Source organism: Heterocephalus glaber, unplaced genomic scaffold (genome assembly GCF_053883595.1).
Source record: "Heterocephalus glaber isolate CG9 unplaced genomic scaffold, H.glaber_assembly_v1.0 deba00001068, whole genome shotgun sequence".
In the NCBI taxonomy this organism is placed as follows: Eukaryota; Metazoa; Chordata; class Mammalia; order Rodentia; family Bathyergidae; genus Heterocephalus; species Heterocephalus glaber.
Genome location: NW_028258188.1, coordinates 244,910 through 260,712, shown reverse-complemented (window position 1 = coordinate 260,712; position 15,803 = coordinate 244,910). Strand labels below are relative to the sequence as shown.

General features: G+C 35.6%; 1 pseudogene; it reads right to left on the bottom strand.

Moving 5' to 3' along the window:
• Positions 1-7,210: 7,210 nt before the first annotated feature.
• On the bottom strand, positions 7,211-14,707 carry LOC147828463 (thymosin beta-4-like; annotated as a pseudogene).
• Between the last annotated feature and the right edge of the window lie 1,096 nt (positions 14,708-15,803).

Here is a 15,803-nt window from a genome sequence, read left to right as displayed (position 1 = left end):
TTAGGGAAGGACTGACTGAGAAGGGGGCACAAGTGAAGTTTCTGGAGTGATAGAAATATTCTCTCTTGATAGTGATGATGGTTATACAGGTGTATTCATCTGGCAAAACCCATAAAACTGTACCTGTGAAATAAGTACATTTTATTTTATGTAAATAATACTTCAAAAGTTTGTTTAAAATTATTTTTTAAATATGTAAGAATAAGAAATATAATATTGCAATAGCAACTTAATAGATAGGATTCTTGGGAAATGATGGAGATGGCATAGTTTTTTTAATTCTTCCTCCAATTCTCCTATAAAACAGAGAAAATGTTAGAGCAAAAGCAAAACTTATGAACAATACCTGTAAGAGAGCTAGATAGTAAGACATTCCCATTAACTCCAAATATGAGGAAGGGGAACAAATTATCAATAACGATAAGAAATGTGGCATTGTATGAAAGGAAACCAAGGGAAGCGATAAGGCATGAGACAGACCCCTAAAGAGAATCCCTAAAGAGCCAAAGTTGTTGATGGAAAACTCAGAGGGCCAATCTGAGGACAGCAGGTGAAAGAGGGGGAGGTTTTGAGTGTTTCAATAGCAAGTAAGACCTAAAGAGATTGCAACAATTTGGGTCTGGAGCATTGTCAGCCTCATAAACTCTCAAAACTAGCCAGCTTAAACTCCATTCAAGGATAAAGCTCCACACTGAGAAGAAACTATTAGAAATAGAATCCAAACTAAGCAGCCAACTAGAGAAGGTCCCAGTGAAAGTGGAAGGAGAAGACAGCACTGGAACATCAGAGAAAGGAAGCTACCACATTTTTTGAAAACTACACAAAAGCAACAGAAGAGGGAGCTAAAACCCATGAAATTAGGAAGTTATTCTGAATCCAGCCTAAAATTTAAAAAGAATCATGTAAAAATGAACAGAAAGAATCAAGTTTACATTTATTACAAGAAAAAAACAGAATAAAGGAGAATGAGAACCCTTGACAGTGACAGCATGGCAAAAATAGATGAAAACAAAACATGAAAACCATTGCCATTTCAAAACAAATACAAAAAAATTGTAAAGGAACATGAGAAATCAATTCAGCAGCTGCTAGACGATGCAAAGAAGACTATCATAAGACTGATTGGAGTCAATGAAGAAAGAGGAGAGAATGCAGATGACATAAAAAAAACTGTTCACAGAAGTGATGGCAGAAAACTTCCCAAGGAGGGGAAAAGAACTTGACATACAGATAAGGGAGGCATATAGGATTCCAAATAGCCTTGATCAAAAGAAATCTACACATAGGCATATAATAGTTAAGATTCCAGAAACCCAACAGAAGAACAAAATTCTACCAGCAGTGAGAGAAAAGAAACAAATCACATACAAAGGAAAGCCCATCAGAATCACAGCAGACTTCTCAATGCAAACCCTCAAGACAAGAAGAGCTTAGAGTGATGGATTTCAAGCCCTAAAGGAAAACAGCCTCCAACCCAGAGTGATGTACCCTGCAAAACTATCTTTCAAAATTGATGGAGAAATAAGATACTTTCATGATAAAGAGCACCTCAGGAACTTCATGAATATCAAACCAGCACTCCAAAAAATTTTATACAATACCCTAGGAAAAGACAATGAGGATCACAACCCCAGAAAGCCCAGCAGAATGAATCCATTGGGCGTGACAAATTAAACGCAAAGGGGGAGAATCCAACAAAAAGAAAAAGTCATGACAAGCTTTTAAAACTTTTAACTTCATCTCCCTAATGAGTGTATAATTCAGTCTTGTTATTATACTGATTAGTATTTTTCTGATTCTAGAGTTGCACACCATTCCTTGTGCTATACTGGCTATTTATCATCTTCTTATGTCTACATTTCAATTGGGTTGTCTATTAATGAGCTCTAAGTATTCTTTATATATTCTGGTCATAGGTTATATGCATTGGAAATATGGTCTGTTTAAGGACTACTTTTCATTTTAATGATGTCATTTAAAGTTCTAAATTTTGATGGAATCTCATTTATCAATTTTTTTCTTTTATACATCATGTCTTTTGTATACTAGGTAGTTTTTGCCTACCCTGAATTCATAAACATTTTCCCTTATAATTTCTTCTTAAAGTTTTATACTTTTACGCTTTCTTATTTAGGTTCATAGATTCCTTCAAGTTATTTTCATGTATGGAAATAAAGAATTGAGGTTAATTTTTTATATACAGATACCAGGTGTTCTAGTGCCGTTTGCTGAAAACAGTTTCTTCCTCAGCTCTTGAATTGAGTTTATATTCTATAAAATGCTAATGTTCAATAATCTTTCAAAACTCAGTGGACCATATATGTGTGGTTCTATTTCTAGATTCTCTGTTTTATTCAAATGATCTATATGTCTTTCCTTACACCAACACCACCTTGATTACTGTAGCTTTAGAAGAAGTCTTAAAATTAGGTACTAAACATCTTCCAATACTGTTTTGTTTTGTTTTTTAACTTTTCTAGTTCCTTTGTACTCCTACATAACTTTTAAATTTCAATATCCAATTCTTCATTTATAGCAAGTATACATAGACCTGAATTTTTATATACACCTTGTGTTTTCTAATCCTGCTAAATTCAAATACAAGTTCTAGGGGCTCCTAGAGATTTCTTAGTATTTTCTCTGTAGATGATCATTTCATCTACATATAAAGATTTTGCTTCTACCTTGCCAATCCTATCCTAATTGTGTCATTTTATTGCCAGACTATTTTGGTAGGGACTAGGTTTCAAAGTTTAATGGACAGATAAAGAGTAAGCATATCTGCCCTTGTTCCCCACCTTACAGAGAAAGCATTGTATCTTCTCCATTCATATAAGGCATTCTCACTGGAAGTATGGAGTACATGTCTTTAATCTGTTGAGAAGGTTCTGTTCTACTTCTAGTCTCCTGATAGCTTTTACCATGAACAGCTGTAGAATTTAGTCCAATACTCTTTCTCCAACTAGTGACAGGATCATATGGCTTTTTCCTTTCCTCTGTTAAAATGATGACTTTTGGGGGTGGATCTTCCAATGCTGAACCAACACTGCCATCCCTATAATAAAACCACTTTCTACATACTGCCAGATCTGACTTCTAATAGTTTGTGTTGTTAAACAAATTTCTACCTATGTTCATACTTTTTTCTTCTATTATCTTTATCCAGTTTTAGGATTAGCACAATGTTGATTTCCTAAAATGAGGGGAGAAATGTTCCTTCTTTTTTATGCTTTAAATGTTTGATATAATTTATCAGTTAAAATGTGTATGAGCCTGCTGTTGTCATATAGGTAGGTTTTCAAGCTAGGAATATACTTTCTTTAATAAGTGCTATTCAAATTTTATATTTCCTCCAGAGTTAGCTTCATTAATTTGTCTTCCAAGGTACTTCTTAGAAGTTGTCAAATTTATTTCAAAAAAGATTTTTGTAATATGCTTTCTATATACTTTTAAATTCTGTAAAATCTGTGGTAATGTCTCCTAGATCTTGATATTATAATTTTATAAATGTATAATTGATATTGTGTAACAGGAAGAAGTCTTAAGGAGCAGGGGAAGTGAGAGGGGTAGGGGAAAGGAAAAAAGGGAAAAGAAAAAATATGAGAAGAGGAAAACAATGGAAACAAAGTCTTTGCAAATAGGGAAGTGTGGAGGGGGTGAAGGGAGGGCAAGGGAAGGGGAAAAAAATAAGAAGCAAGATACTCATGTAATGGTACAAGATCCCAATGATGAATGTAACTGTATTTTATACCTAAAATGTACCAATAAACTTAATGGGAAAAATAAATAAATAATAAATAAATAAATAAACAAACCAAACAAGTAAAAAAGACATTAAGAAAATGATATAAGGCCAAGGATTTAGCTCAGTGGTTCCGCTGCCTGCCTTGCAACCATAAGGACCCGAGTTCAATCCCTGGTCCCCCCCCAAAAAAATGATATAAGATATGAAAGAATAGCATAAATCAGAATTTGAAAAAACTCAAAAATTAGGAAATAGAACCAAGGAAAGAACTGGAAAAAACAGAAATGAATTCTATTTTTTTTTTTGGTACCGGGGATCGAACTCAGCAAACTCAAGTCCTTGCGCCTGCAAGGCAGGCGGCGGAACCACGGAGCTAAATTTCTGGCCCAAGAAATGAATTCTAAACTAGGAACATAAGAGCAAATGAACACAAAGTATAAAATGCCTTCACAGAGAATTAGAAGTTGAAAAGAAGAGAATTTTTTAAATCCAAAAGGAAAATAATAAAGAAATAAAAAGAATTTCAGAGAAAGTGATACATTTATAAGATAAAGAAAATCCAGCACACATCGAAGAAAACAAAAACAAGAGAACAGAATACAACAAATAATACAGACTACAATAAAGTTTTCCTGAAATAACAAAGACTTAAAACAACATATTGAAAAGACAATTTATGAGAAAATCAACCCCAAATGACCACTACTGAGATATATCCTAGTAAAATTACTGAATTTTTTGGGCTGGGATGGAATCCATTACCTCATACATGCTAGACAAGTGCTTTACTACTGAGCTACATCCTCAGCTCTTTTTAGTTTTTATTTTGAGACAGGGTGTTACTAAGTTGTCAAGGCTGGCCTAGAACTTAAGATCCTGCATCAGCCTCCGGAGTAGTTCAATCACCACAACTGGCCAAAGTTACTGCATTTTTAAGAAAAATCATATGTATCCAGGCAAAGATTACAAGGGAAAATCAGCTAGTCATCATATTTATTGACAGTAATGCTTTATGCTAAAAAAAAACCAAAGTAACACATTCATGATACGCGAGAAAGAACATATAAGGCAAAGATTTTTATATAGCTAGACTGTTATGAGCTGAATTGTGTCCACACTTCCAAAAAGGTCATATGTTTAAGGCCTAATTCTCAGTTCAGTATGACTGGTGTCTAACAAGAGGAGGGCTGGAGGTGTAGATCAGTGGTAGATCACTTGCCTAGCATTTCTTAGGCCCCAGGGGTGTTGTGGGGGGGGGGTGACAGAGAGAGAGGGGTTGGGGGGGGAGAATTTAGACACAAAAAGATACCAGAGGAAAGACCATGTGAGGTCAGAGCAAGAAGCAGCCATCTGCAAGCCAAATCTGTCAACACCTTGACCTTGGGCTTCTAGCCTCTAGAACTGCAAGAAAACACATTTTTGTCATTTAAGTCACGCAGTCTGTGGTTTTTTATGTCAGCCTTAGCAAACTAATATTTCAAGAATAGAGGTTACAAGCTATTTTCAACATGCTATCACTCAAAAAATACTACTCTTGTGACCCCTTCTAAGGAATCTGCTACAGAACAAATTCCAGAAAAACAAAATCTAGAAATACATTGACATAAAAATTTTTGTATTAAATAAACTAAATAAATATACATACTTGTAGAACTAAGATTCAATGAAGGTTCTAAGTAAGAGAGTATATTATAATCACTAAAAATGGGGAAAGAGTGGAGAGATTAGCAAAACATGTTTTTTGTAATCATATTAGTGGTGGTAGTCTTGATATTACTATTTATTTTGCTATTCTGAGACAGTTATGTATGTTGTATAAAGCAAATGAGTAAACATGTGATATTCCAAATCTACTATTTCCTATATCCTAGATTCGAATGTGAGATAGTTAAGAAAAACCCTATAACTCTAAATTTGAAAAAAGTTCAATATGAACTCTGCCACATTTCTCTCCTCAAAAGGTTTAGAAAAAAATTATCAGCCTAGTAGCTATGAGTATTGCTAGCATCCAAAAAATGGTCTTGAAATGCTATTTCTTACTATAAAGAAAACAGGGCTTTTTAGACAAGTTGCTGGTTCCAGGTCTGGACTAGAAAATGTACAAGATAAAACTGAAGTATCAATTATGTTTAAATCCATGAGTACATAATAATTATGTTTCTTAAAATGCTGACATTATTAGAAAAATGGAGAACCAAATCATTACTTTGAAAATGGTAAAGAGAAAAAACAAGCATTTATACTGCTTTCCCTTAACAAACTATACCACTGGGCAACCAAATAATAGGTGGAAGAATGTTTCTCTTTATTCCAGCAAATGAATGATGAATAACAGAATTAAAGTATCAATATTTTACAAAATTCAATGAATAAATGGGTCTAGGCTTTGAGCATCAAATGATTGTTAACATCACAAGAGACAACTAGACATTATGTGCCTCCTGATGGGAAAATACAAAATCATCCAGGAAATGATCTCCTAAAAAACCTCAAACCTGGGGCAGGGGATTTAGCTCAGTGGTTCCACCGCCTGCCTAGAAAGCACAAGGTCCTGAGTTTGATCCCCAGTATCAAAAAAAAAAAAAAACCTCAAACCTGGGCCCAATCAAGCCCATAGATCCAACTACTAATATGCAGTACAGACAACATGGTAGATTATACCATGGTGATACAATCAGCAAATTCTATGCTAGGAAACTACAAGTCAAACTTCTCAAATTCTTCAATAAATAAGTTGCATGAGAAGAAAAATAATGGAAATGGGCTGGGGTATAGCTCAGTGGTAGAGTACTTGCCTAGCATGCATAATACCCTGGTTTCAATCCCCAGTAGCACAAGGGAGGGAGAGAGAGAGGAGAGAAAAAGAAAAAATATATTATCAGCATGTGCCACCATGCCCAACTTGTATTAGTTTCCTTTTAAAAATATTTTAACTTAACAGCCCAAGTGCCCATCAACTGGAGACTGGATAAAGATGTGGGGTTTTTTTTTTATAAGATGGAGTACTACTCAGCCATAAAGAATGAGAAACTAGAGACATTTATAGCTAAATGGATACACATTGAGATGATACTCATAACTGAAATAAATAGGACACACGTGTACATACTGAATAGTTTCTCTGGTGTGAGAAACTGAAAGTGTAAATAAGGATTAAAATGAATAATTGACAATGTGAAATAGGAAGAAAAGGTCCAAAGGGGTAGGGGAAGTGGAGGGGTAGGAAAAGGAAAAAATTTGAGAAAAAATAGAAACAAAGTCTTTGTAAATAGGGAGGGGTGGATGAGTTGAAGGGAGGGCAGGGGAATGGGGAAAAAATAAGAACCAACATACAGTATGTAAAAGTACAAGTTCCCAATGATAAATGTAAATGTATTATATACCTAAAATGTACCAATAAAAGAATTTAAGAAAAAATATTTTAATTTAAAATAAATTAGATCTACATATACTTGTATGGGAAGATGTCCAAATCCTACGGTGAAACAACAACAAAAAAAGTTTCAGATTGGTATGTTTAGCATGATTCAATTTTTGTTAAAAAAATAAATAAAACTGTACATATTAGCACTGTGCAAAGGACCTCTATATAAATATACACCAACCAATCAACAGATCTCATTGCTTGGTGGTATGATTACAGAGAATTTTTCTTTCAAAGTCATAACTTTCTACAATATTTATTTGAGATTCAGTGAGGATATATTGTTTTTATAATTCGCAAAAACACTAAAAGAAGCACAAGGACCCAAGTTCAACCCCTGGTACCAAAAAAAAAAACCTGAAAGAAACAGGAAGGAAGGAGGGAAAGGAAGGAAGGGAAGAAGGAAAGAAGGAAGGAAGAAAGGAAAAGATTATGATAATCTCATTATTCTTAAGAATCCTTCAGTTTATAAACTAAAACATTCTTATGACTTAAACAAAACTAAACCATGACTAACCCTAGGCTTTGGTAAATGGTAAGAATAGTTTCCTAAACTGACTAGCAGACTATACTTTTTATTACTGTTCAACATTCATAGTTTTGAATAAAAATTCACACACCTTCACACATGGATTGGGGGTTCAGTACTTTAAAAAAATGAACCTTTGCTTTAAGTTATAGCCATTTTCTTCCCTTCTGCTTTGAGAAAAAGCTTCTAAGAGGCAATATCCTTGTCTTTTACTATTTAACCTACGTGCCAGTGTCTCTCAAAAGTGTGCTCCTTGAAGCAGCATACACAAATTCTCAAGTTACATCCAGAACTATGGAATGAGAATCTCTGGGGGTAAGGGCCCAGACATCTATGCTTTAATAAGCCCCCAGGTAGGGTTGCCAGATGAAACACACTCATTTAAATTTGAATGTAGATAAACAATTAATACATTTTAGTATAAATATTTCTGGTGTTTTGGACATATTTATATTTAAATTTAATTTAATACCCTAGGTTTTAAATTTTTTGTGGGTTTTTTGAGGAGATTGGTTGTTTCCTAAATCTGGCAATCCCCATTCCATAGAATTCTGATCCTTGCTAGTTTAAGAGCTACTGTGTTAGAGGTAAAACACCAGGCTTCCAGGCTGGCTTCAGTAGACATGACTCTGACATAGTTCTCTAACCAGGATGGAATTTAACAAGTATGACTGGCATCTCCTTATGACAAAGAAGGCCATAACAGGGAAGCAGACATGTGGGGAGAGAGCCGATCAGCCTCAGGGCCTAGAGTAAAGTTTAGTAGCAGAAAAGGCCCAGATTTCACCAGAATATTCAAACACACTCAATGCCTGCAACTCTAGAGCTCATACACAGAGTGCTGTTGCCATACAAGGCACAGCTTTGAATGATAGGGGAGAGAGGGCTGGAGTGGGTGGAGGATGCAAGTGAGAGGAAGACAGAAATCCCTAACAGAGAGAAAAGAGTACAAAGGACACAAGAAAGGGACTATGACTTAGTCATAGTCATGGCCACAGTCAATTTGTGTTCACATTAGGTTGGCTCCTACTGACTTTGCAAGGAGACAAAACTGGGGAAGCAACATTCTCTGAATTTAAAGAGGCTCCTGGGCAGTACTAGCCCTGTCCTGTGAGCCTCTAGAGCAGTGTTCTCAGTCAGGGGTGATTTTAACCCCTGGCAATATCTGAAGACATTTTTGGCTGTCAAAACATGGCCACCAGGACAAGGTGCAAGGGCATGCTACTGACATCTAGTAAATAGAAGCCAGAGATACTGCTGAACTACAGTGCAAGACATCTCCCCACAACAAAGAATTATCCAGCTGCAGAAGTCAAGTTCCAAGGCCCAGAAACTCTGCTATAAAGCAGGTCAGTACAGAGGCCTTATTTCCCACAGCTTCCTCCTTTATCACAAACCACTGACTCCTCTAGAATGAGGATATTTTATGCATGCACATTCAAAATCTAGCAGATCTTCAAACGAAGGCTAATTTCTTCACACACATACCCCCACTCATACTCTTCCTCTTCCTTATTAGACCTAATCCTCTTTCTTCCTTACAGGAGAACTGGGGGAAAAAAGATCAGGATTAATAGCTGTTATGAAGAACTAACTACATATACCTCCAGTATCAGTTTGTGCTATTTTGCCGATGCTTCTTGTCATTAATTCCAAATACAGCACTGAAGCCAACATATTGTGGTTTTTTTCCCAAGATTTAAAACTTTATTTATGGGCCAGGGATTTAGCTCAGTGGCACCATACCTGCCTCGCAAGCACAAGATCCTGAGTTTGATCCCCAGTACAAAAAAAACCCCAAAAAACCAAACAAACAAACCCCACAAAGCTTTATTTGCATATTTTAAAATTGTGCGTTCCAATAATTAAAATCATTTGAACAAAAAAAAATGGCACTTTGATTAAACTGCATTGTACAGCCTGCAGGACATCTTGGACCATCTTGGATTTTTCTCTACGTTTCACCATCCTCCCACCCAGCTTCTTCCTTCACCAACATGCAATCTCTTTTCCTTCCCTGCCAGCCACACAGGCAGATGGGAGAGGCATGCTCTGCCTTTATCAGTAGTTCTTGGATGTGAAAGGGATAGCACAGTCATTTAAACTTGATCCAACCTCTTTGTATCTTAAAAAGTTAAACAGCTAAAAGCAGTAAAATAAGAATGGAAATGCTTGTGGAATGTACGCCTCCAATGCATATTGGAGGCGTAATGCCTCATTATGATTTGCCTACTTGCTTCTCTTGTTCAACCATTTCTTTCTAAAGTAGAGGATTTTTCTCTTGCATTTCTGTCTTCTTCAATTTTGACTTATCGAACTTGATCTCACCCATATGGGGTTTTTCAGACATGGTCTCAAGTAAGCAGAGCAAGGTGTGTGCAAATGAGCGAAGTCTGATCAGCTCAGTTGCCAACGCCAAGTTCCAACATTTGGTTTTTAATCATTAGAAGTTCCAGGCTGAGAATGTGTCTCAGTGGTAGGGCTCTTGGGCTTGGGTTTTATCCTCAGCCCTGCAGGGGAAAAATAATTTAAAAACAACAACAAAAGAACAACTTTGGGAAAAAAACAAGTAGTTTAGTTGGCTATTTATGGCTGGCATCTGCTCTGTTATCAAAATTGACTTTACCCTTGAACATGTTTACATGCTTACATGGCTCCTAAAATCCTGCTCTAGGAGGGCTTCAGAAAGTAAAGTAAGGTGCTTACATCATTAGAATATGTAGGTATTCTCCCAAGATTCCCATTTGTTCCTGAAATGGAATGAGATAAAAGGAATAAAAAGAAGGACTAAACAATGATATCCAGATTTGGGGTTTCAGCAACTGAATAATAGTAGTGTCACTTATTGAGATTGGAAAGACATAGGAAGAAATGAATTTAGCAAGGAAATCAGGAGCTTTATTTCCCACATTAAAAAAAAAAGAGGGCCAGGGATTTAGCTCAGTGGTTCCACCACCTGCCTCTCAAGTGCAAGGTCCTGAGTTCAATCCCCGGTGCCAAAAAAAAAAAAAAAGAAACTCCCTTCATCTTGTGTCTCTGACCTCTCCTCTCAGCCTGTACAACTGGGTCTTTTCTTTCTTTTTTTATTGCATTAAGTTTATTGGTACATTTTAGGTAAAAAAAATACAGTTACATTCATCATTGGGATCTTGTATCTTTACATGATGTATCTTGGTTCTTATTTTTTCCCCTTCCCCGAGTCTCCCTTCACCCCCTCCACCCTTCCCTATTTGCAAAGACTTTGTTTCCACTTTTTTCCTTTTCTCCATATTTTTTCTTTTCCCTTCTTTCCTTTTCATACCCCTCCCACTTCCACTACTCTTTTAGACCTTTTCCTCCTATTATACAATATCAATTATACATTTTTAAAATTACAATATCAAAATTTAGAGGGCATTACCACAGATTTTAAAGAATTTAAAAGGATATAGAAAGCATATTACAAAAATCCTTTCTGTAATAAATTTGACAATTTCTAAGAAGTACCTTGGAAGACTACTGAAAATGACTCTGGAGGAAATATAAAATTTGAATAGCACCTATTGAAGAAAGTATATTCCTAGCTTGAAAACCTACCCATATGACAACAGGCTCATATATATTTTAACTGATAAATTATATCAAACGTTTAAAGCAGAAGAAAGAAGTAACACTTCTCCCCTCATTTTAGGAAATCAACATTGTGCTAATAATAAAACTGGATAAAGATAATAGAAAACACTATGAACATAGATAAAAGTTTGTTTAACAAAACAAACAATTACAAGTCAGATCTGGTAGTATGTAGAAAGTGGTTTTATTATAGGGATGGCAGTGTTGGTTCAGCATTGGAAGATCCACCCCCAAAAGTCATCATTTTAACAGAGGAAAGGAAAAAGACATATGATCCTGTCACTAGTTGGAGAAAAAGTATTGGACTAAATTCTACAGCTGTTCATGGTAAAAGCTATCAGGAGACTAGAAGTAGAACAGAACTTCACAACAGATAAGCCATGTACTCTATATTTCCATCAAAAATGCCTTATATGATTGGAAAAGATACAATGCTTTCTCCCTAAGGTGGGGAACAAGGGCAGATATGCCTTCTCTTCATCAGTCCATTAAACTTTGAAACATAGGCCCAAACCAAAATAGCTTGGCGATAAAATGACACAATTAGGATAGGATTGGCAAGGTAGAAGTAAAATATTTATATGTAGATGAAATGATGATCTACAGAGAAAATGCTAAGAAATCTCTAGGAGCCCATAGAACTTGTATTTGAATGTAGCAGGATTAGAAAACACAAGGTATATATAAAAATTCAGGTCTATGTATACTTGCTGTAAATGAAGAATTGGATATTGAAACTTAAAAGTTATGTAGGAGTACAAAGGACATAGAAAAGTAAAAACAAAAAAACAGTGCTGGAAGAAATTTATTACCTAATTTTAAGACTTCCTCTAAAGCTACAGTAATCAAGGCAGTGTTGGTGTAAGGAAAGACATATAGATCATTTGAATAAAACAGAGAATCTAGAAATAGAACCACACATATGGTCCACTGAGTTTTGAAAGATTATTTAACATTAAATAACATAGAACATAAACTCAACTCAAGAGCAGAGGAAAAGATAGTGTTTTCAGCAAATGGTACTAGAACACCTATCATCTGTATGTAAAAAATTAACCTCAACCCTTTATTTCCATACAAAAAGATAACTTGAAAGGATCTATGAACCTAAATATGAAAGGCTAAAACTATATAACTTTAAGAAGAAATTATAAGGGAAAATGTTTATGATTTTAGGGGAGGCAAGAATTTCCTAGGATACAAAAAACATGATGCATAAAAGAAAAACTGATAAATGAGATTCCATCAAAATTTAGAACTTTAAATGACATTATTAAGAAAATGAAAAGTAGTCCTTAAACAGAACATATTTATAATACATATAACCTATGACCAGAATATATAAAGAACACTTACAGCTCAGCAATAGTCAACCCAATTAAAAAGCAGACACAAGGATATGATAAATAGCCAGTACAGCACAAGGAAATGTGTAGAACACTAGAATCAGAAAAATACTAATCACTACAATAACAAGATCATATTATACACTCATTAGGGAGATGAAGTTAAAAGTTTTAAAAGAATAAATGTCAGCTTAGGTGTGAACCAGTTAGAACTTTCTATTACTGCTAATGTGAATGAAAAATGATAAAACCATTTTGGAAAACAATATAGAAATTTCTTGCATTACTGTTAAGAACCAACAGTTCTGTTCTTAAGTTTTTACTTAAAAGGGATGAAAACACATGTTCACAATAGATTTGTACATACAAGTTGACTATCCCTTATCTGAAATTCTTGGGACCAGAAGTGTTTCAGATTTTGGTTTGAAATCCACTTGATCTGCCAAGAGGATAGCTACTCCTGCTTTTTTTCGAGTTCATGTCACATGGAGTATTCTTTTCCACCCTTTAACATTCACCCTATGAGTTTCTTTTTGAATTAAATGTGTTTCTTGTATGCAGGATATTGTTGGATCTTGCTTCTTGACCGATTCTGCCAGTCTATTTCTTTTGATTGGTGAGTTGAGACCATTAACATTGATGGTTATAACCGATACATATTGACTTATAACTGTCATGACTTTTTCTTTTTGTTGGATTCTCCCTCTTTGCATTAAATTTCTTGTTGCGCCTGACAGATTCATTCTGCTGGGCTTCCTGGGGTTGTGATTCTCCTTGTCTTTTCCTAGGATATTGTCTAAAACCTTTTGGAGTGCTGGTTTAGTACTCATGAAGTTCCTAAGGTACTCTTTGTCATGAAAGTATCTTATTTCTCCATCAATTTTGAAAGATAGTTTTGCAGGGTACATCACTCTGGGTTGGAGGCTGTTTTCCTTTAGGGCTTGAAATACAACACTCCAAGCTCTTCTTGCCTTGAGGGTTTGCATTGAGAAGTCTGCTGTGATTCTGATGGGCTTTCCTTTGTATGTGATTTGTTTCTTTTCTCTCACTGCTTGTAGAATTTTGTTCTTCTGCTGGGTTTGTGGAGTCTTAACTATTATATGCCTATGTATAGATTTTTTTTTATCAAGGCTAGTTGGAGTCCTATATGCCTCACTTATCTGTATGTCAAGTTCTTTTCCCCTATTTGGGAGGTTTTCTGCCATTACTTCTGTGAACAGCTTTTTTATGTCATCTGCACTCTCCTGTTTCTTCGTTGACTCCAATCAGTCTTATGTTATTCTTCTTTGCATCGTCTAGCAGCTGCTGGATTGATTTCTCGTGGTCCCTTACTATTTTAAAGCAATTTTTCTTTTCCTGGTCACTAATTGCAATCTTATCTTCTATATCTGAAATTCTGTCCTCACATTGGCTCATTCTGCTGCATAGACTTTCAATGGAATTTTTAATCTCCTGGAAATCTGTTTGAACCTGTTTTATGGATTCCATTTATTTCCTATGTTGGGATTCCTCTATTGCAGGAATAGCTCCTCTATTTTTTTATTTGTGTCCTTTCTAGATTTATTAATCATGTCTTGCACTATGGGCACAATCTCTGCTGTTGTCTGAGAAATTATTTCTGATTTTCTTTTTTTCATATCCTTTTTTGTTGCCAGTTCAGGGAGTCCAGGTGGTTGAGTATCAGAGTGTTCCATCTCATTTCCTTTTGTGGTTGCTTTAGGTGATCTGGAAGTCTGGTTTTGAGACTTTTGTGTTTTCTCATTTTGATGGGGGGGGGTGGTTGTTGGCCTCTACACAGTTCACCTCCTCTGTGCTGGCAGGGGCTGATGGTACAGCAGCCCAGAAGCCTCCTCCTGGGCTCTGAGAGCAGCTCACCTCCTCTGCTGTCTTTTCTTTCTTAAAACAAATAAATAAATCAAACCCTTCCCAAACTTTATAATCCCTCTAATTGTTTCTCTTTCCTCCTCTTTATATCCTTTAAAGTATCACTATGTGGATAGAAGTCTCTATACATTTAGGACTTCCAGTAGATACCTGAAACTGCAAATAGTTCTAAATCCTACATATACTATGTTTTCTCATATATATATATATATATATATATGAGAAAAGTTAATGACTTAAAAATTAGGAACAGTAAGAGATTAATAATAACTAATAATAAAACAGAACAATTAAAATAATATACTATAATAAAAGTTGTGTGAATGTAGTCTCTCTCCATAAAGATGTTATTATACTGTACTTAAATTAACCCTTTTGTGATAATGCGAAATGATACCTAAAGGAATTACTTCATGATTTCATGACTTCTCATTGGCATATATGAATTATCAGCATCACTACTCTTGCATTTTAGAGCTATTATTAAGTGAAATAAAGATTACTTGAACCTAGGCTCTTCAATACTGTAACAGTTGATCTAACAACCAAAACAGCTACTGAGAGACTAATGGGTGGGTAGTGTATATAATGTGGGTACTCTGGGCAAAGCGATGATTCACACCGCAGGTGGGTTGGAATGGGACGGTACAATATTTCAGTGCTTTCATCACAATACTCAGAAGTGTACAATTTAAAGCTTGTGGCCTGGCATGGTGGTGCACACCTGTATTCTCAGCACTCAGGAGGCTAGGGCAGGAGGATCACCACAAGTTTAAGTCAGTGTGGGCTACATAGTGAGATCAAGGCCAGCCTTCACTACAAAGCAAGACCCTGTCTCAAAAAAACAAAACAAAACAAAAAACAAAAAACCTTGTGAACTGTTTATTTCTGGAATTTTCCATTTAATATTTTCAAACCAAGGTTGACCACAGTTAGCTGAAATTTTCAAGAGTATCATTTGGAAGCCTGGCTAGACCAGACATTCCTGCAATCCCAGCACTCTGGGAGGCTGAAGCAGAGGGCTTGCAATTTCCAGCCCAGCCCAGGCAATTTACTAACTTAGAGAAACATGGTCTCACATTTTTAAAAAAATTTAAAAGGCTAGGAAGTAGGCCAGTGAAAAGGCCCTGGGCTCAATTCCCAGTACTACACACACACACAAAAAAATTATTGTATGGAAAGGGGAGAAAAGAGTGACTGAACTGTGGAGAAATCTGACAAACACCTCAGCCAAGGATAAAGATCAACATCAAGTCATTTTGA